Genomic DNA, 22,001 nt, shown 5'->3' with positions numbered 1-22,001 from the left:
AAATATCGCCACTAAAAAAGATCACTCCCCTCTCCCCTTTATTGATCAAATGCTTGAGAGGTTAGCTAATCACAAATTATTTTGCTATTTGGACGGGTATTCGGGATTTTTCCAAATTCCAATTCACCCTGAAGATCAGGAAAAGATCACCTTTACATGCCCTTATGGTACTTTTGCATATCGTAGAATGCCCTTTGGTTTATGTAATGCACCTGCTACCTTTCAACGTTGCATGATGAGCATTTTTTCTGATTTCATAGAGTCTATTATGGAGGTCTTTATGGATGATTTTAGCGTATATGGTTCCTCATTCGATTCATGCTTAATTAATCTCGCTAAAATTTTGAAAAGATGTGAGGAGTGCAACTTAGTACTCAATTGGGAGAAATGTCACTTTATGGTGACAGAGGGAGTAGTCCTTGGTCATATTATATCTGATAAGGGCATACAAGTAGACAAAGCTAAAATATCAGTGATTGAGCAATTACCTCCCCCAGTCAATGTTAAGGGAGTTAGAAGCTTCTTGGGTCATGCGGGGTTTTATCGCCGCTTTATCAAAGATTTTTCTAAAATTTCTAAACCACTGACACAGATTTTTCTCAAGGATGCCCCATTTATTTTTACTGACGAGTGTCTTGAGGCTTTTCACAGGATTAAGCAGGCTTTGATATCGGCACCCATCATATGTGCTCCCGATTGGAACCTCCCTTTTGAGATCATGTGTGATGCAAGTGACTTTTCACTAGGAGCCGTGCTCGGACAGAGGAAGGATAAGGTTTTGCATGCTATTTATTATGCTAGCAAAACCTTAGATGAAGCCCAAGTCAACTATGCCACCACAGAAAAGGAGTTTCTTGCTGTTATTTATGCTTTAGAAAAATTTAGATCATATCTAGTTGGTTCTAAAGTTATTGTTTTTACTGATCATGCAGCATTGAAATACTTGATAGCCAAGGCGGAATCAAAGCCAAGGTTACTCCGTTGGGTTCTCTTGCTCCAAGATTTCAACATTGAAATAAAAGATAAAAAGGGAGCAGAGAAAGTAGTGGCAGACCACTTGTCACGTATCAGGTATGATGAGGGTAAGGATTCTTTACCTATAGATGATTCTTTCCCTGATGATAACCTGTATGCAGTTGTAGAGCATCACCCTTGGTACGCCGATTTTGCTAATTATCTAGTGGGTGGTACTCTACCTCCTGACTTGTCCTACCAACAGAAAAAGAAATTCCTTTATGATGTTAAACATTATTTTTGGGATGACCCTTTTTTGTTTCGTGAGTGTGCAGATGGATTATTTCGCAGGTGTGTTCCCAAATGGGAGGTTCACGGCGTCCTTACCAGTTGTCGTACTTCACCCTATGGTGGACATCATGGCCCCACTAAAACGGTGGCCAAGATTAATGAGTCAGGCTTCTTTTGGCCTAATATGTTTAAAGATGCTAACACTTTTGTGCAGGCTTGTGACTCTTGCCAGAGGACTGGCAACATTTCGCGGAGGCATGAGATGCCCCAAACTGGGATTCTAGAAGTTGAAATATTCGATGTCTGGGGTATCGATTATATGGGGTTGTTCCCATCTTCCAATGGGAATTGTTATATACTTGTAGCCGTCGATTATGTGTCCAAGTGGGTTGAAGCCATAGCTTCACCAACGAATGATTCCAAGGTAGTCATTAAGCTCTTCAAGAAGATCATATTTCCCAGGTTTGGTGTTCCACGAGCTATTATTAATGATGGGGGTACCCACTTCCATGAAAGACAATTGGATAACCTCCTCAAGAAGTATGGCTTATATCACAGAACAGGGCTTAGTTACCACCCTCAAACTAGTGGTCAAGTTGAGGTCTCTAATAGAGAAATCAAGGCGATCCTAGAAAAGGTAGTAGCCAAGTCAAGAAACGATTGGAGCATGAAGCTTGATGACACACTTTGGGCATACCGGACTGCATTTAAAACACCGATCGGTACTTCACCTTATAGATTGGTTTATGGTAAGGCATGTCATCTTCCCTTAGAATTGGAGTACAAAGCTTTTTGGGCGATCAAAGAGCTTAACATGGATTCTAAGGCCGCGGGTAAGAAGAGACTCCTTCAACTCAATGAGTTGGATGAGTTTAGATTGTCGGCATATGATAGTGTGCGGATCTACAAGGAGAAGACCAAGAAGTGGCACGACAAGAGGATCCTACCAAGAGAGTTTGCACCGGGCGATAAGGTTCTTCTCTTTAATTCCAGATTGAAGATTTTCCCAGGAAAGTTGAAGTCTAGGTGGTCCGGTCCCTTCACTGTCACAAAGGTAAACAAATTTGGTTCGGTAGAGTTGGTGAATGACAAAGGTGAAAAATTCAAGGTGAATGGCCAAAGGTTGAAAGTGTATCATGAAGGTGCTACCATTAGAGATGTGGAGGAGACTCTCCTAACTCCACTTCCAACATGAGTTTCAAGGCGGTGAGAAGGTCGTGCGGGACCTAGATAAACCAGCGCTTTGCGGGAGGCAACCCGTATTTCATGCTTTATAGGCTAGTTTTCCTTTTCCTTAATTTTCCTTATTTTTTTTTTTTTTTTTTTAGAGAGGCGAGGAGAGTGATATTTCACCGGTTTTAAGTATTGTTGTACAGGTATGAATTTGACAGGGTATCAGACTTAGAGAAATTTTGAAGAAGAAACGGAATCGGAGGAAAAAGGCTCTCTCGGGCCCGATCGGGCGAGGCTCGCCCGATCGGGCGCGCAAGTGAGCCAGAATTCAGGGCTAATTTCGCCCGATCGGGCGACATTGCCCGATCGGGCGCGTAAGTGAGCTAAAAATCGGAGCAAATTTTGCCCGATCGGGCGCGCAAGCTCAGTGGATTCAGGGGTTATTTTCGCCCGATCGGGCAAAATTTTTGGAAAATCGAGTAAAAGAAAAAGAAACGTCGGGCGAGAAAAAGGGCGAAAAATCGTTCGCGTTCGCCCCCGATCGGGCGGCGCTCGCCCGATCGGGCGCGCAACTTGAGTTTTGGAGAATCGCACCTTCGCCCGATCGGGCGAGGCTTGCCCGATCGGGCGCGCCATCAGGCCGACCCCCCTTTATTTTCTTTTCTCTTCTTTCTTTCCTCATTTCCTCCTTATTTCTTCTTCTTCATTCACTTTCTCTCTCTAAAACCTCCATTTTCAAACTTTAAACTTTCACTTCAATCTAAGATCTCCTCCAATTCCTCCATCCAAAATCAAAAATTTTTACATATTTCATCTCCCCTCACCTTCCTCTACACTCTATACTAATTTTCCCCAATTTTCTCTCAACTTTTCTCAAACCCTAAGAGAGAGAAACCTCAAATTTTCTACTATTTTCAAAGCTAATGGCCTCCAAGCGTTCAAGAAATCAAAGGGGTGAGAGCTCTAGTGCACCACAACCAACAATCAACCCGGACCTTTCCGGGATGGGAGGAAGTTGTAATCACTTCGGAGGAGCAACGGGTTTGGATGATCAACCTCATCGATCGTCAGGTAATTTCTACCCGTTTCATACATCATCCTACTTTAGCTAGGTTAGGTCTTGACAAATATGTAGAAAAATTGTTTAAGGGCATAGGCATGAGTGGTTTTTTTTAAATGTGCCACGATACTTATGATTATTTAACATTGGAATTTATATCAAGTTTTAATGTTATCAAAATGAATGCACTTATCACTCATGTCCAATTTCGATTGTTAAACAATAATGTGAGATTAACTTTAAAAGAATTTGGTAAATTGTTTGACTTGAAATCGGACAAGCCTATTGAACCCTCTCAAGACCACACCGCCGTGGTCTACAACAGGTTAACAGGGGAGGATTTGGTGAACCTCCAACATGCCAAAGGGACGTGGATTCAACATCCCGTCCCCAAACTTTGGCAAAGATTTGCCGGCCTCACTATTTTTGGGAGGCATGAACCGGCAAATGTTCGGAGGGATGAATTGGAATTGTTGGCTTCCTATATATATCCTAATGCTGAAAAATTAAATATACCCCATAGGATAGCCAACCATTTTCAAAGGGCGGCCAATGCGGCCGAAGCTAGTAGGTCTAGAGCGCCTATTTACATTGGGGGGTTAGTGACCCATATAGCTAGGAAGCATCTAGGTTGGAACCCCGATGGCCATAGAAAAGTTGTGGGATCGAACCTAATGGACCTACCTTATTTTTGGAGTTTGAATTGGGTACAACCGGTGGGGAGTGATACTTGGTGGATTGTCCACCGACAATCGGGTAGGAGGGACCAAGCCTTTACCTTACCCAACCCCGCCTTGACCAAATTTGAGAGGGGGAAGCCCTCCTACACTTTCGAGTTAGTTGGTCAAGGTGAGGTTCAACCACCTCACCCCTCACCACAACCTCACCAATCCCCCATTCACCATTCACCCCACTACACACCACCCCCACCTTTCACCTACGGCATGCCTACAATGCCTACTTCCTCGGTCGATTACAATGTCGACCCAAATGCCCCATATGACTTTTCGGCTTTTAGGAGCCAACTAGACCGCATTGAGATGGGGCAAGGGAGGGTTGAGGGCATGATGCAAAACCTAGATTCTAGGTTAAGCACCCTAGATGGCCGGGTAGGTCTTATTGAGAGGAACCTAGGGAGGGGCCTTTACCCTATGTATGATGATTACGCCCGTCGGGGGGCTATTCCTCCCGATTCCCTTCCTCCCGATTGGTTCCAATACCCCCAAGGCTGGTATTCTCACCCCGGTGCTTATGGTACTTATGTGGACTACTCTTCAGTCCACGGATATGGGGGTATGGGTGGGAATGTAGACCCTAACTACTATGCCGGTGGTTCGGGGTATGGTGGTGGTGGCTCTAGCCATGGAGGGGCCGGCTCTAGCCACGGTGGGGGGTACTCTAGGATGGATGAGGATGAGGAGTAGGCTACTCTCCCAAGTCAATGAGGGCATTTCTTGATTTGGCTTGGGGGGTGTTCTTTCACCTTGGAAATTCTCTTCCTTCTCCCCCTTTATTTGCTTTCTAGTGTAGTTTTTATTTGCTTTCCTAGTGTAGTTTTTTATTGCTTTCTTATTTATGAAAAATACAAAATAATTGAAAAAAATCAAAATCAAAAATACGTTCCAATGAATTGTAAATCATGCTTCCCTATGCCCCATACTTGAGAAAATTGTTTTGATTCTTGGTATTTGATGATGAATATTGTGGATTTGTTGGTCATGATTTGAAGTCTAATCGTTTGGATTCCTTAACTTGCGTCAATTTTGTCCAACTACTTGTGAATATAGTGTTTGACTAGTTGATTTGGTTAGGAAATGTGTGATAGTTCCATAATTCCTGGTATGTCAATGAATTTGAGTATTGATTTGCAACTATGAGTAGTGTTTCATGACTTTATAATATGCACATGAGGAGGACGAAGGCGTTCATTCCTTAGGTAGCCTTTAGAGATATTTAGATACATTTGTTCCCTTCTTGTCACCCATGTTGTTGCTTGTGCCCTTTGATTGTTTATAGCCACATTACAAGCCTTAATTGCCCCATTGGTTACTAGTCCCAAGCTTGGCTTGGGGGAGCTATTAGTGAGTGAGGTGAGGGAGTTTGTGGTGTGCACTTTATTTGCACAATTTGGGTGGGTTTTGAGAAGTAATTTGTTCTTGATCATATTTTTGTTTTTATGAGTTTGAAAGTTGTATATATTTGAAAAAATAAAAGTGTGATGGAAAAAAAAAGAAGTTCAAGAAAAAAAATGAGAAATATGAAAAAAAAAAAGAAAAAAGAAAGTGAACTAAATAAGAAAAAAAAAAAAGAGGAAAAATGTTTGATGATCAAATGTTCTAAGTGAAGGTTAATCAAAAGAAAAGAAAAAAAGTTGAGTTTCAATGTAAATATTTCAAGTTATGAGTTCAAAGTTTGTTATTCACTCTTGTTCTACATTATCTTTTTTTTTTTTTATGAGTGAATTTGTGAGTGTTGGGATTGTTTTATTGTTTGGAGTATATTTGGTTGATGTTGGAGTTGGTTATGTTGGAGATGTGTATGATCATTATTTTTTATCATGGGTTTATTAGGGTTTGGCTCCCTTAATGCATAGCTTTTCTCTCACATAATCCCAAATTTATCCTACCCTTACCCTAACCTTACATTACAAGCTTTAAAGACCTTCCGACCTTGTGCATAGAAGTTATGTAAATGTGAAAGTGTTGTTTTTCAATGCAATTTATGACTTGACATATTTTGAGTCGACTAGTAGATTGAGCGTTCAATGTTTTTATACACACGAGAGTGTGAGTTGGGAGGGCCTTAACGTTTTAACACGTGGCGGTAACATGCTAATGGTTCTCCTCTATTTTTATTTAAAGTAAGTGGTTTGGAAAAGGGAGAATTATTGGGGTGTTACACCAAATATTTCTTATTCCCTAAAGAAGGTGTGTTGTGAAAATCACATAAGTCACTATGCACTAAATCAAGCAATGAACTATTTTTCTCAACAACTTTAGGAAATGGCTTCCTTGTGATTTTGGTTAACATGCATGTCTTACATTTCTCTATTCTTGGATCAAACATTGGTATCAAATCATGCTTTGACATAAAATATAACTTTTTATAATTAACATGACCAAGTCGCAAATGCCATAGAGAAGAATTGTCATTAACAATATACACTACATCATTCAAAGCATTAAAAATACTTAATTTAAACATACTATACCATTACACAAGTAACCAAGTCCTACAAATTGACCTCCTTTAGACAAAATAAACTTATCAGACTCAAACACCATTTTAAATCCTAATCGATTCGGGATCGCACTGGATACAAGATTCCTCCTAAGTTCAAGAGCATACAACACAACTCTTAAAATAAGAGACTTTCCCGAACTAAAGACTAGCTCCACTTGTCCTTTGCCAAGCACCTTAGTTGTAGAGTCATTGCCCATATAGAGAATTTCTCCATCACCAACCTCCAAGAAGGTCTTGAACAATGATCTATCCTTGCACACGTGCCTCGATGCGCCCGAATTGATATACCACAAACAATCAGCTTGTACACAATTCATTTCAGAAATCATACACACATAATCCATAAATGAATTAAATGAAATTTGTGCACAAGATTTACCTTGTTTGTCTTGGGATTGGCTAGCATTGCCATCCCTACCTTGAGCCTTCTTCTTGCTCAATTTTTTCTTTCAGATTGTGCAATATTTCTTGAAATGTCCGGGTTTTTTTCACTAACCCCACAAGCACGTGACTTTGAATCATCACCGCTAAACTTAGCCTTCTGATATGTCTATTTTATATAGTATTTTACCCCCGTCCCTTGGTCATAATTAGTAGTGTTTTTGGCCCTTTAGGGCCACTTTTATTACTAATATGTGTTTTCTAGTGTTTTCGTAGTTTTGGTTAAGTTTTGCAGGGAATTGCACCTTTGGAGCATTTTCCCGGGATTTTTATGAAGCGACTACGAGCATTGGAGGAACACGACCGTTTTTGAAGCCCAAGGCCGGCTAGAGCCATCGAGCCGGTGATTAAGGGCTCGGTTAGTTGGATCACGAGGTAATTGGACCACGTATTCGAGACCCGAGAGGAAATATGGATTGGGCCGAGAAATCTAGCCCAAATCGAAGTCCAAACCTTGAAGATGAAGCCGGGCCCGATCGGGCAAGCTTACGCCCGATCGAGCGAGCTGCGCGCATGCTAGCTTCCAAGGAGAGCCGCGCCCGATCGGGTGAGCGTAGGCTCGATCAGGCGCGGCAAAATAGTCTGGGCATAGGAAAAAAAGGCGGGCCCGATCGGGCGCCCCCTTCGCCCGATCGGGCGCGTGTTTTGTTAGAACCTGACTAAGCTTTGTTTAATTCGTGTTTTAGGAGAGATATATATTCGTTTTGTACGGATAATTAATTACTTCTTTCTCTTAGACTTTCTCTCTCTACTTAGTATTTTTCTCTCTCTAGAATTCTCTCTAAACTCTTGTTCTTAATTCCTTCATTAATTCCAGATTTGTTTTGGTACAATTTCTTCCCTCTTTAATTTCAGCTATTTTAATTATTTTCTTGTTTATGTCTTTAATTGTTTATTTGATTGGATTAGTTATGATGATTAGTGAGTAGTTTAATTCTAGGGTTTATGGGGATCCATAATTAATATGAAGGGATAGTTTGTTATTATTGATTGTTGATATTGCATGATAATTTCCTATTGAATTGTTTTAATTCTTTGCAATTAGATTATGAATCGAGCAGATGTAATTTGATTGTGAATGTTTAGCAATATTGAATTGATGAATCGAGCAGATGTTGATTTAATATTAAAGGCTATTTTTAATAGGAACTTAGGTCTAATAAATTGCGAGAGCCTGTTAGATCCATGTTGGTTAATAAATTGCGAGAGCCTGTTAATCATGTTATTGATGCATTGTTAATTATTAATTGCTTCGTTCTATCCCGGAATATTAATTATTGGTGAACCTGTGACCCTAGGTTTCCTTATTATTGATTCTTTTCTCCCTAAACTCATCCTTCGTAGTATAGAATTCATATTTAAAATATTGGTTACTTAGATAATTTAGATTATAACAATTAATTAGAATTAAAAAGACTTGTTTCCCTGTGGAGTTCGACCTTACTTCCCTATCTATTGTAGTTAGTGATTTAGGTAATTATTTTTGATTAGGGGATACGACTTTACCCTGTCAAAATTTGGCGCCGTTGCCGGGGAAACAGTTTTATTTTTTATTTTCTAATTATATTTTTGTAGTCTAGATTATCCCCCCTTTTTGCCTCAGAGAACATTAGTTCTTTGAGGCAAATCTCATATTTGTCTCTAGTTCTTTGTTTATGCCCAGGTGTTCTAGATCAGGTGATATCCCTTTTGATCCTGAGATCGAGCGTTCTTTTCATAGGCAAAGGAGACTCTATAGACAAATTCTGGCGGGTTCTGAGGAGGATAACGATCGAAGAGATTCTCCCCCTGATTCTAGTGATACAGATATTCCTTCAGATTCAGAATCAGAGATGACAGCCTAGAAGAAACTCAGTGATTATTCGCAACCGAAGCTCGCAGACTTCCCGCACCTTACTCCTACTCCGGCCCTAGATGGAGTTCAATTTGAGATCAAGCCCCAATTTATCACTATGATAGAGAGGAAGCAGTTCAGCGGAGCTAAGGGTGAAGATCCTAATCTTCACATCGCAGATTTCTGCCAATATTGTAACACCATTAGACAAGCCGGGGTTACGCAGGACCAAATCAGGGAGATTCTTTTTCCCTTTTCATTATGTGGCAAAGCAAAATTATGGTTTAATGGTTTGAATAGAATTGCACTTGGTATTACTGACTGGGAAACTCTCGCTTTGAATTTCTATAATAAATATTATCCTGCAGAGAGAACAGCGGTGCTAAGAAGTGCTATTCAGAACTTCGCTCAAGAGGCCGACGAATCATTATATGAGGCTTGGGAGAGGTTCAAGGATCTACAGAGAGAGTGCCCCCACCACAATCTAGCACAATGGCAATTGATCCAAGCATTCTATAATGGACTTGGAAATTCTTCTAGATCAGTACTAGATTCGGCAGCTAGTGGGAGGTTTATGAATTTAAATGTGGATGATGCAGGATAGGTTATCGAAGACATGGCAATACACAATTCCCAATATGGGAATCCGAGGGGGTTTGCAAATAAGGGAAAACATAATGTCGATTCCGTATTCTTTTTGCAAGCTCAATTAACATCTATTTGCCAAAAATTAGATAATCTTACTGCTGCTCCTAACTCTGTAACTAATGTTTCTGTTGTTGCTAACCACGAAGCTTTCTGTGAAAATTGTGGAATTGTAGGTCATTGGGAGCAAGATTGTAGGAGCTCTATGGAACAAGTTAATGCCTTCCAAACCTATAGGCAAAATAACCCCTATTCCAATTCCTACAATGCCGGTTATAAAAACCATCCTTATCTTTCATACCGGAGTACCAATGTACAAAACCCTCCACCTCCACAACAACCACAACATTAACCCCCACCACAAAAAAAATATTATCATCCTAATGCCGGCCAGAAAAGCCAAGTATCACCCTCATCATCTTCCGACCCTGCCATGACAGAAATTAGAGCAATGCTAGCTAATATGCAAAAGCACATGGAGAGTAGGGATGCGCAAATTGATTCTATTCTAGCTCATAATAAAATCATGGACAATCAAATTGCACAACTTTCATCTACCCTACAATCCCGTCAGTAGGGGGCTCTACCATCACAACCTATCCATCCTACAGATCATGCTAATGCAATCACTCTAAGGAGTGGTTCACATTATGATGGACCTCCTATGCCACAGGAAGATGGACCAGTTTCTAATTTAGATTCCTCTATACCAAACGGTAATCCTGCTAGCCCTGCAGGGCTACAAAAAGATACTAACCCTACTAATGTTTCTGTGCAGGGTAAATTGCAGGATAAGGGAGGAGTTGTGCAGAGCCTAGTTATCAAGACATACCATTGAGAATTTGGCCACAACAAATGTAATTGTCATTCTCCCACTAATTGCATTCTTGCTTCATCCAAAGGATTCATCCTCCTTCTCCTCAGGCTTCGGAGTAGCAAGAACATAAGCCACTCCAATTGTAGTCAATAAGAAATGCATCTTCTTCTGCCATCTTCGAAATCAACTCCGTCGAATTTGTCCAACTTCTAAATGTTGGTCATCAATTCCTTAACATTTGCCATCTTTGTTGAGATTATACTTTTGGATTGTTGGGGAATTTGTGTTTAAACAAGGGTCACAAAGAAAGCAAACAAATTAGAACGGAAAAATCTTCGAGGCGTAAACGGAATCACTTTCCCAAAAATATAATTCCGGCGACCCTATACTACAACCGGGTATCACGGAAATTTACTAAGGAGATACAACGAAGAACAATTGCAATCACAAGTAGGATGATTACAATACAATGTAGAAAAGCTTATAAGTTTAAAGGTTTCAAGAAATAAATTTCTCTGATTATTTTTTTCAAGTTCTATCAACATATGTTCATAGAACATATATATATTAAAGCAAAGTTCTCAGCCAAAAGCCACGAAAATAAACTGACAATGGAACCAACAGTAATCTGAAAATCGTCATATTGAAACTGAACAAGACTCGCGCCCGATCGGGTCGGCCACCGCCCGACCGGGCGGTTTTCAGCGTTAATTAGCCTCTCGTGCCCGACCGAGCGGTGCTGGCCCGATCGGGCAGCAAACCCATATTCCATAAATCAAATTTTGTGACATCGCTTCCCTTTTCATGCCCTATCGAGCGGTGGCTGCCCGATCGGGCGGCAGAGAAGAATTAATTCAAGCCACTCTCGCGCCTGGTTAGGCGATCACCACCCTGACCGGGCGGCAGACCGGGCAACAAACAGGGGTCAGCTCGCTTCTTCTTCTCTAAACCGAGAAAATGAGTTTCTCGTTGCCGAAACTCTTAAACTTCCTTTCATGTATTATTTGCTTTAATAATCTTTAATAACTCATTTACAACACCTTTGCCAAAGTAAGTTAAATAATTAACATGAATTTTGTCTAAATTCTCAAAATTATTCAACACCGATATTCAATCTCATGATAAGATGATCTCAAGACTTTCCTAGACAAGTCCAAGATCGAGGTATCAATTACAAAGTAACATTTACTTGCTACTAGGGCACATAAACGAATATATAACCTACATGAAGAGTTAATCATAGATGCAGGGCCGGCTATGGGCCTTTGCAAAGATATCCATAGGACAAGACCCTAAAATGGAGAGGCTCCCAATTGGAAAAAAATAAAATAAAATAAAACAGTTACTGATATAAGAAATATTAATGTCCAATGTGTTGTGTAAATAAAATTTGCTGAGTTGGTAGCAGACAAATTCTTAAAACATGTAGTCTTGGATTGTTGTGCAGGGTTTGAACCCCCATGTCTCTCTTTTTTTAAAAATTTTATGCCATTCTCTTTTTTTTTTTTTTTCCAGCCTTTATTTGACTTTTTTTTTCTTTTTCTTATTTTTTGTTTGTTTAGTCATTAGTTTAGGGAATTAGGGCCTGTTCTCATTGACTGAACTCAGCTAAACTGAACTGAACTGAACTGAACTGAACAGAACTGAACTGAGCTGAGCTGAACTGAACTGAACTGAGCTGAACTGAACTGAACTGAACTGAGCTGAACTGAAATGAATATTTTATAAGAGAAGGAAATTAGGAGCTGAACTAAACTGAAGTGAACTGAACTGAACTAAGCTGAGCTGAACTGAACTGAACTTAGCTGAGCTGAACTGAACTGAACTGAATTTCAACGTAAGAGAGCAGACCCTTAAGAGGCCAGGCCAGTTTTGCTTTTTTTTTTTTTAATATAATAAACAGACTAATCAAACTTTACATTTTAGGTTAATTAATTGATAAACATATTTATTTAAAAAAAATTAATAAATATATATTCCAAATAAACAATCCATTACATGGAATAGGATGTGAGAAGCTAATAGCAATATTCCAAGTGCAAATTTGTCCATGTTCAAGGTATATAGATGTAGGCAATGTAGCTGTTTGATTCCACTATCCAAAATCTTCTTGCACATTTGTCCATATATATACTACTAATTAAATTGGACTGTTTTTGGGTGTAGAGACTAGAGAATGGTATAAAGATTAAATGATGTAGACGGGATCCAATCTGGTATCTAAGCTTGTTGGCATTAGCATTATTGTTGGAATCATAAGTACTAAGTAGTAATGTAGTATTATGTGTTTTTAATTGTTCCACTAGAAATGACACAAGGTAAGGTAGAGGTTTTTGTGTGGATGGAGTATACCGTTGGAGTAGAGTTAATGCATAATTTGGTAAGATTAGTATAAATACATACTTGTAATTAGAAGTATTGTAGCATTAATTTCATTTTTTGTACTCCAAAACCCTTTTATCTATCTATACCCCTTCCTAAAATTCCAATATACAACCTAGCTACTCTTCCTTATGAAGAAACCCTTGATTATAGAAATTGGAATTGTTAATACTCCCCAATTTTTTATCTATCCATCTATCCGGGTTGTATATAGCTATAAGTCTTAGCTGTACCACCCCCTATATAATGAACATATTAAGGGCCTGTTCTCATTAACTAAACTCAGCTGAACTGAATTGAACTGAACTGAATATTTTATAAGAGAAGGAAATTAGGAACTGACTGAATTGAACTGAACTGAACTTCAACGTATGAGAACAGGCCCTAAGGATATGTATAGAAAAATAAAAAGGAATATGTTGTATGGAGTTCTACGTATATGAGGCTAGCAATTAATTTTTTTAATAAAAAATAAAGAGTTGTATTAGAAAATCGACTAAAATATATTGAGTAAAATATTTCGAATAAACGTGGTAAAATTTTAATAGAGGAAATAATGAAAATTTTATTATTTTTCAAACAATATAGATATTACTAGTCATCAAATTTATATGGAATTTACTCTCTTAAAGTGTGTCCATGGGCACACAGGCACGGGCCGTGCCGGCACGCGGGCAGCAAGGGCCCGGCACGGCGGCCCACTTGTGGGCCGTGGGCCATGCCGTGAACAAAAAATTTAAATTCGGCACGAGCACAGCGCACAGCACGGGCACGGCGGGCGGCACGTTCGTCGGCACGGCCCGTGGCACGACCCATGCCCAATTATAGCTTATTTAATTAAGTTTATTTATATAAACTTATTTAATTAATAAATAAATAAGTTTGTTTATATAAACTTAAACATAAATTATTTATATAAACTTAATTAAATTAAAGTTGTTCGAAAAAAAAAATTAACATTAACATAAAATAATATATATATATATATATATATATCTATCTAAAATTTACGGGTTGGCCCGCAGCCCGGCACGGCATGGCCCGCCAGGCACGTGGTTCGTGCCGTGCCGTGGGCTGGGGTGTGCCAAAATTTGGCACGGCACGGCACGATGCCCACCTTTAGGCAAACTTTAAAAAAACTGATTTTCAAATTAAAGGTGACAATCAATTTGTTTAGATTGTGTATAGGTCTAGACGTCTAATCATATTTGGATGAATTGGTTTTAGGTTTGGGGTAGGCCATATTCAGCCCAAAACCCCTTAAACCACCTAGTTTTTTTTTTTTTTTTTTTTTTTTTTTTTTTTGAAAGAACCACCTTTAATAAAAATTAAAAAAAAAAAAAAAAAAAAAAACGGTTATACTGATTTTCAAAGAATCGTATTACAAGTGGGATGGTTAAGATAGAATTAGGGGAAAAAAAAATAGAATTAGGAAACTAAATATATCATATTGTTTCTTAATGTGATTCGTATAAGGTTAAGGGAACTAAGATAATTTATATAGGTTACGCCTCAATGAGGGCCTGTTCTCATACTTATAAGTTCAGTTTAGCTCCTAATTTCCTTCTCTTATAAAATATTCATTTCAATTCAGTTCAGTTCAGCTGAGTTCAGTCAATGAGAACAGGCCCTGAGAAGGCAAAGGTTGAGTTCTAATTTGTTATAACATCAGAGTGAATTGAAGAGCATCCCCAAATTTCATTAACAGGTATATCAGATTTTGTATGGTTTTTTAATTTTGTTTGTGTTTTCATGAAGTCATTCATTATATTTAAACATAAATTAAAAGTTTTTTTTTTGTTGTGATGGTTTCTGAAGAAGATTATAATAGAATTACTAGTAATTGTTAATTCTAAAAAAATATTTGCACGTTGTTAATTCTATAAAACAATTTGCAGCTTGATAAATATATGACCCTGTTTGGTAGTAAGCTTATTGGGGGTATATTAGCTTATTTGACTAACTTTAGCTGATTGACTAGTCAAACAAGCTAAAACAAGTGTTTGGTAGTAAGCTTATTGAAAGAGCTTATTCCACTAAATAAGCTCTTTTTGAAAAAGCTCATTTTAGGAGCTTTTTCAATTAGCTTATTCATTAATTATTGTGAAATGACACTTATAACCTCATTTAATTTAAAATCCTATCTAAACTACCTACCCCACAATTAGCTTATTGGTCATTTCACATACTCAATCACCTTTAAGCTATCAGCTATTTACCAAACACTTTTATATAATCAGTTAATACAATAAGTTAGTCAAATCAGTTATAAAATCAGCTAGTCAAAATCAGCTAACTCAATCAGCTTCAGCTTTCAGCTTTCTCCCAAACAGGGCCTATAAATTAAATGGATTAATTGTTAATTATTGAATTACATTACTTAGTAAGTTGTTAGTAATAGTTAATGAGTAATTCTACTTAAATTAAAGATGATTATAGTGAGAAACAGAACTAAAATTCCAATCAAACCACAATTATAGACTATAGTGAGAAAAAGAGCTGAAAAAAAGTTTTGATTTTTACTAATAGAATTATTAGTCATTGTTAATTTTTTACAAAAAAAATTCAGGGTTGTTAATTCTAAAAATAAAAATTCAAGGTTGATGATTAAAAAAAAAAAAAAAAAAAAGAAGAGTGCATAAATTAAAGATGATTAAAATAGAGTTATATAGTTTAGGTCATTTTTGTAAGCTAATATTGACCAAGACTATCAATATAATTTAAGAAATAAATATTGTTCGAAATACTCCGCCCCTTGCTTCATCTGCCCAAAATAATCACACATTTCGAATTATTTTTTATAATCAAACCCTTAATGTCAATTGGTTTAAAATAGTTCACTTAATTTATTTATTTATTTATTTTTTGAAATAAAATTGATTCATAAATAAATCATACGACATCTACAAAGAGATTTAAATCTAACAAATACATAATAATTGAATCAAATAAAAATATTCCGTAAGCAAAGCTACGATCGTTGTTTCAAATTGTACATTCTTCATACCCTCTCTCATATCGCTGTGATCTACAGCCTTCTTCGGCGAGGGGGTCTATCGATCTGTTGTAGCCGTGCAGAAAATTTTCGTCTGATTCATTCGATTGTTGTCGAAATATTAATCTCTTTTTCAATTCAATCCCGCACAAAATTTTACCCATGAAACAACTCTATAGCAATCCATGAAATAAAAAAGCAAATCCTCCCTCAAAAGAGAGAAGAAAAACCCGGTCTTTCAAAGGAGCCAAATTCTCCTAAAGAGGAAGAAAACCCTGTCTTTCGAGGGAGAAATGTTCCTCCTAGAAGAGGAAGAATTATTATAAACCTAAAGCAAGAGAAAAAGCACAAAAGAAACAACTATTGGGGCTTTCCACCGGTAAATCCGATGGAAGCCCCTTTAAAATTCAACAATGGAGGCTAGGGTTTTAGAGAGAGAAGAAATAGTTCACTTAATTTGTTATACTCCCCCCGTGTTTTTTAAGTGTTACACTTTTAATTTCCGGCTGTATTTTTTTTAAGTGTTACACTTCTTTTTTATGGCAAAAACCTACATTAAAATATTATATCTCTCTCCTCTCATGGTCCCCACCCAAACCCACTACTACTTTTTTATTATATCTTTTCTCTCACATTCCTTACTTTTCAATAAACTATCAACTCCACTATCTTTCATTTATAATTTTTTAATACTCCAACTACCCCACTTACCTCTTATTTTATTTAAGTTAATTAAATTGCCTAAAACTATATGTCAGTCTAACTTTAACCCTTAAAAAAACACGGAGGGAGTAACTTGTTACATGACACATGTGTGTCAGCATCTGATTGGTCAAAGAAATTGAAAAATAAAAACTTAAATATGTGAAAAATTTTAAGGTTAGGTTAGTACCGAGACATATCACTTCGTTTTGCAATCGGATTATTACTCACTTTTTTGGCTATCAAGGAATTTAATTTCTTATTTTGCAAATTGCTTCATTATTGAAATTTAGGGTCTGAACAAGCCAAGTTTTTGAAGTCAAATTACTCGCTATTTTGTCCAGATTAAATCATAATGGTTAGTCTTCTGCAAATTTTCTCTCATTCTTTGCAATTTTTGAATTTTTGTGTTAAGATTGTGTTTTTCTTTTGTTATCTGCTTCGTTGAACTATATACAACATTGTAATTAAATCAACTCATAATCATGTTTAATTATTATTGAGAAACCTAATTCCACTTATTGTAGTTATTTTTGATCAATTATTTGAGTGTAGCTTGTTACTCATTAGTGTTTGGTTGGCTGATTAAATAATTATGTTAATATTGTATATTCGGAAAGTTTATCTTGTTTAGGAGTTTTAGGCAAGTTAGGTATTCTATTGTATTGAGTATATATATATATATATATATATATACTAGCTAGTTTTGTGCCCGTGCGATGCCCGGTTTTTTTTTTATTATTGAATTTTAAGATGTCTAACTTTAAAAATGATCATTGATACAAAATTAGTTAGTAATTGACGTGCTTTTATGACGATTTGTTATCTAGTAAGCATATAATGACTAATAATAATGTTGGTGGAAATATTTGATTTAATTACATTAAAAAATAAAAAAAAATAGCAAAAATAAATTAAATTAAATAAATGTTTAAGACCCGTTGGGTTGACACGAACCCAAAACTTTGGGTAAGGGTTGAACATTTCTTGACTCGTAATTTGAAGTGACCCAATCCGAGATGACTCATGACCTGACCCTAGTTGACAGGTTTACATAGTAATAAAATTCTATTAGATTATGGATATTTACACTTTGAACTACTCCCTTAGCTCCAAAATATATTATGATATAAAAAAAAATTATATGATAATTTTATAGAATTATAATCTAATAATTTTTTTGAATAGAATTATAATTCAATTTCTACATTTGAAAGATTGGTATTTTATTGAAAATAAAACTCTAAACCAACAATTTTATCCTAAAATTCTATCCAAATAGATTTCAAAACTAACTTTTTTTTTTTTAAATCTTGTGACGTGGCACGACACTTGGCGAAAAGTTGGAACGCCAATTGTTGCTACCCCGTGACCTGGCTAAAAGTATTCTATCCAAATAGATATCTAAACTAACTTTTTTTTTTTATAATCTTGTGAAGTCTCTCTATTTAAATCTATCCAACGTGGCACGACACTTGCCGAAAAGTTGGAACGCCAATTGTCGCTACCTCGTGACCTGGCTAAAAGTTTAGCTTTATATATTAGTTATATGATATATGATTAATATCAAATACAAAGGCTAAGCTGTTTGCCGTTTTCTCCGTATTTCCTTAGTTTAACATGGTATCACAGTCTTTCTAATTTCTAGAGATTTTCGATCGTTGTTTGTTTTAATTAATTCCGCATTTTTTTTTAGACGAAATTATAGGGTTTCTTAATCCCTAATCTTTGTTAGATTTTTGGTGCATTCCTACAAGTGTGCTGCTTGCGTGGTTGTGTGTGGTGCGCAGTTGCGTTCTAGAAACATTACCTATTGTTAATCTATTTACTAGTATAAATCTTTGTTACTCCGTAATAGTTATACCTTTTACGCAATTTTCTCGAAAACGAGGTTTTATTTACCATTAATCATGTATCGAGTTAGAGGGAAGTTGTATGGATGAAACCCTGTATCGAATTTGAGGTTATAATATAATGTATTATAATGGAGCAACTAATTTAAATACGTGCTGCAAAAAATATGAAACGGAGGTAGTATTTGATAATATATATTGAGCAGTTATCTGAAGTTTGGTCGCTCTTATTATACACCGTGTTAACTGCAGCTATATTGCCTCTTTTGCTTACTGGCTGAGTTTTCTCCTTTTTGTTCCAGGCAACTCCTGCCGATTCGTTCTTGGCCGATCTCAATCAGTTATCAGACAATGAAGCTGATGTTGTGGTAAGTTTATGAATTTTGGTTTTATTATTTTTGGGTAATTCTATGTTACTTTGTTTTTTTACTCTATGTTACTTGTACTTGTGTTGGGCATGTTCCAAGTGTCGACTTGGTTATTTTGTGAAAATATTTCATGATTTTGGCTCAAAATGAAATTTCTAATTGTGTACCATATCCATGTTGCAAAGTAAAGGATTTGATGAGGGTACTTGAGGTTTAATGAAGAGTCGAATTAACATAGTCTACAAATATTATTCTTGTTTGAGCTAGTGTGTGTGAATAGTATGTAGTTAATTAATTGGTTTTTACAAGTACAATATGATTTGTTGTATTACAATGCATAGGTAGTGGGAAGAATGATTACAAGTCATTTAGCAGTTTGCAATTTAAATTTTTTTTTAATTTATTTATTTATTTATTTATTTTTTATTTTTTTTATTTTTTTTGCAGGTGGAAGAAGGTGCTGATGTAGAAAATATGGAGGAGGATATTGATGGAGAATTGGCTGATACAGAGTCCTTAAATTATGATGATCTTGATACTGTTTTTGAAACTAGAGAAGTCTCAACGTTACGCTGACATCGTGCAGGTTAGCTCATAAACATTACATACTTTACCTTTGAGTCTTGCCGTCTTGACAGACTGTATGAATTCCCAAGACTGTTATGTTGATTTGTGTCTGATTCTTTGTCCCAAGCCTTTTAAACTATGTGCTGTCTGCAGTCATGTGTTCGATCTTTTTGTAACTTTTTCTAGGTGTAACACATGATTTATTAGTTAAACAGTTACCAAAATGTGTTGTTGAACTTGCAGAGAGTTGAAGATGCATTGCAGGTAGGTTCTGAGATTCCCGAGCATGGAATTGTTTCGGAAGATGATCCAGAGTATCAATTGATTGTTGAACGTAATGCATTGTCAGTGGATATTGAGAATGAACTCAATATTCTCCACAAATTTATGCGTGACAATTATAATCCAAATTTATTTCCTGAGCTTAAATTTCAAATTCATCACTCAATTGATTTTGCCCCGGCTGTTGAGGCTTGCAATCATGCAATTGCCCTTGATTCAGCAAGGAAGAAGGTCCTTGACTTTGTGGAAAGCAGAATGGTACATATTGCACCAAATCTTTCAGCTATTGTTGGAAGTTCTGTTGCAGCAAAACTTATGGGGACTGCTGGAGGTTTGGCCGCATTAGCTAAGATGCCGGCGTGCAATGTGCAGCTTCTTGGAGCCAAAAGGAAGAACTTGACAGGTTTTTCAACTCAATACCGCGTTGGGTATATTGAGTAGATTGCACTAGAAGAGATTTAACTGGAAAGACTGGAAGGACATTACGTGAAGAGATTTGCAACAAGATTGAGAAGTGGCAAGAGTCTTGTTATTAAGACTCCTTAATTTTTTAAAAAAGGTCAAATAGGACAGTAAATATTGTTTTCATGGTAGATCAATTTTCTTCTAATCATAATATTGAACCAGTCGGGTCAAAGTTTAAAATTTTTTATCATAAATTCTTATTATTATAAATAGTCATGTGGAATCTTGTTTGATTTGTCTTATTTTATATTTTATTAATAGCAACTATTTATAATTTTTTACGCATATGGAAATGGAGATATAAAAAATTAAATACGTGCGAAGACTTGTGAAAAGTCAATTGGGGCAAAAAATTAAGGACATGGGAGTATAAGTTTAGACATGTTCATAGGGAAGCAAACTTGATCACAAATAATTTGCATTATTGTTGTGGCAAAGTAATGTTGGGGTGATTTTCCCTTTTGTCAGGATTTCATGCTTAAATTGTTTAATGGTGATTATTAGCACCTACTCCCTTTTTTTTTTTTTTTTTTGACCGTGCACCTCCCTTATATGAGTCATATGGTGCAAAAAAAAAGGGACAGAAAGAATATTAAATTTGAAAAACTTCCTCCAGAATGTATTTCAAATAAGACAATGGAGACGAAGTGATGAGTATCATTTATCCAAACAATTTCTAATAATGATTAATAAAGAACTCCCATGACATATATTTCTTCAATTTTTTTAGTTGATTCTATAAGCACGCCTGCTAACGCATGTTTTTTACGATTAATATCTCTAATTATGTCATTATAAATTATAAAAGTGGATATTAATAAAATATACATCGAGAAGATTCAAACAAAATCTCACATAAATATGTTTTATCGTATTATAAATCGCAAAAGCCTGAAAAGAGTGAACATATTAGCAAGTCTTCTAGAGGTAGACTTTACTTGTAGTCAAAAATAGCATCTGACTGTATACTTAAATTTCTAACCCACTTGATAATGCAAGAGCCTATAGTTAATTAGGTAGCAAGTCAACTAGTCAAGTCTCCTCACTCTACAATTTTTTTTATATCTTTGAAAATGAAAACATAGTGTTTTATCAAAAAAACAAAAAATGGGGGAAATTAGCCATTCCATTGATAACCAATTAGAAAAACTATTCACCCTACTGAAACAAACTCTGAAAATAATTTTAGACATGTTCATAGGGAAGCAAACTTGATCACAAATAATTTGCATTATTGTTGTGGCAAAGTAATGTTGGGGTGATTTTCCCTTTTGTTGTCAGGATTTCATGCTTAAATTGTTTAATGATGATTATTAGCACCTACTCCCTTTTTTTTTTTTTTTGACCGTGCACCTCCCTTATATGAGTCATATGGTGCAAAAAAAAAGGGACAGAAAGAATATTAAATTTGAAAAACTTCCTCCAGAATGTATTTCAAATAAGACAATGGAGACGAAGTGATGAGTATCATTTATCCAAACAGTTTCCAATAATGATTAATAAAGAACTCCCATGACATATATTTCTTCAATTTTTTTAGTTGATTCTATAAGCACGTCTGCTAACGCATGTTTTTTACGATTAATATCTCTAATTATGTCATTATAAATTATAAAAGTGGATATTAATAAAATATACATTGAGAAGATTCAAACAAAATCTCACATAAATATGTTTTATCGTATTATAAATCGCAAAAGCCTGAAAAGAGTGAAAACATATTAGCAAGTCTTCTAGAGGTACACTTTACTTGTAGTCAAAAATAGCATCTGACTGTATACTTAAATTTCTAACCCACTTGATAATGCAAGAGCCTATAGTTAATTAGGTAGCAAGTCAACTAGTCAAGTCTCCTCACTCTACAATTTTTTTTATATCTTTGAAAATGAAAACATAGAGTTTTATCAAAAAAACAAAAAATGGGGGAAA

The 22,001-nt window shown here is 36.2% G+C and overlaps 1 pseudogene; it reads left to right on the top strand.

Moving 5' to 3' along the window:
* Nucleotides 1-12,766: 12,766 nt before the first annotated feature.
* LOC145632642 (U4/U6 small nuclear ribonucleoprotein Prp31 homolog) lies at nucleotides 12,767-20,143 on the top strand (annotated as a pseudogene).
* The last annotated feature ends 1,858 nt before the right edge of the window (nucleotides 20,144-22,001 follow it).

This window comes from Chenopodium album, chromosome 5 (genome assembly GCF_948465745.1).
Source record: "Chenopodium album chromosome 5, dcCheAlbu1.1, whole genome shotgun sequence".
Classification (NCBI taxonomy): Eukaryota; Viridiplantae; Streptophyta; class Magnoliopsida; order Caryophyllales; family Amaranthaceae; genus Chenopodium; species Chenopodium album.
Note: the sequence above shows the minus strand (reverse complement) of the source record. Positions and strands in the feature narration are given on the sequence as shown.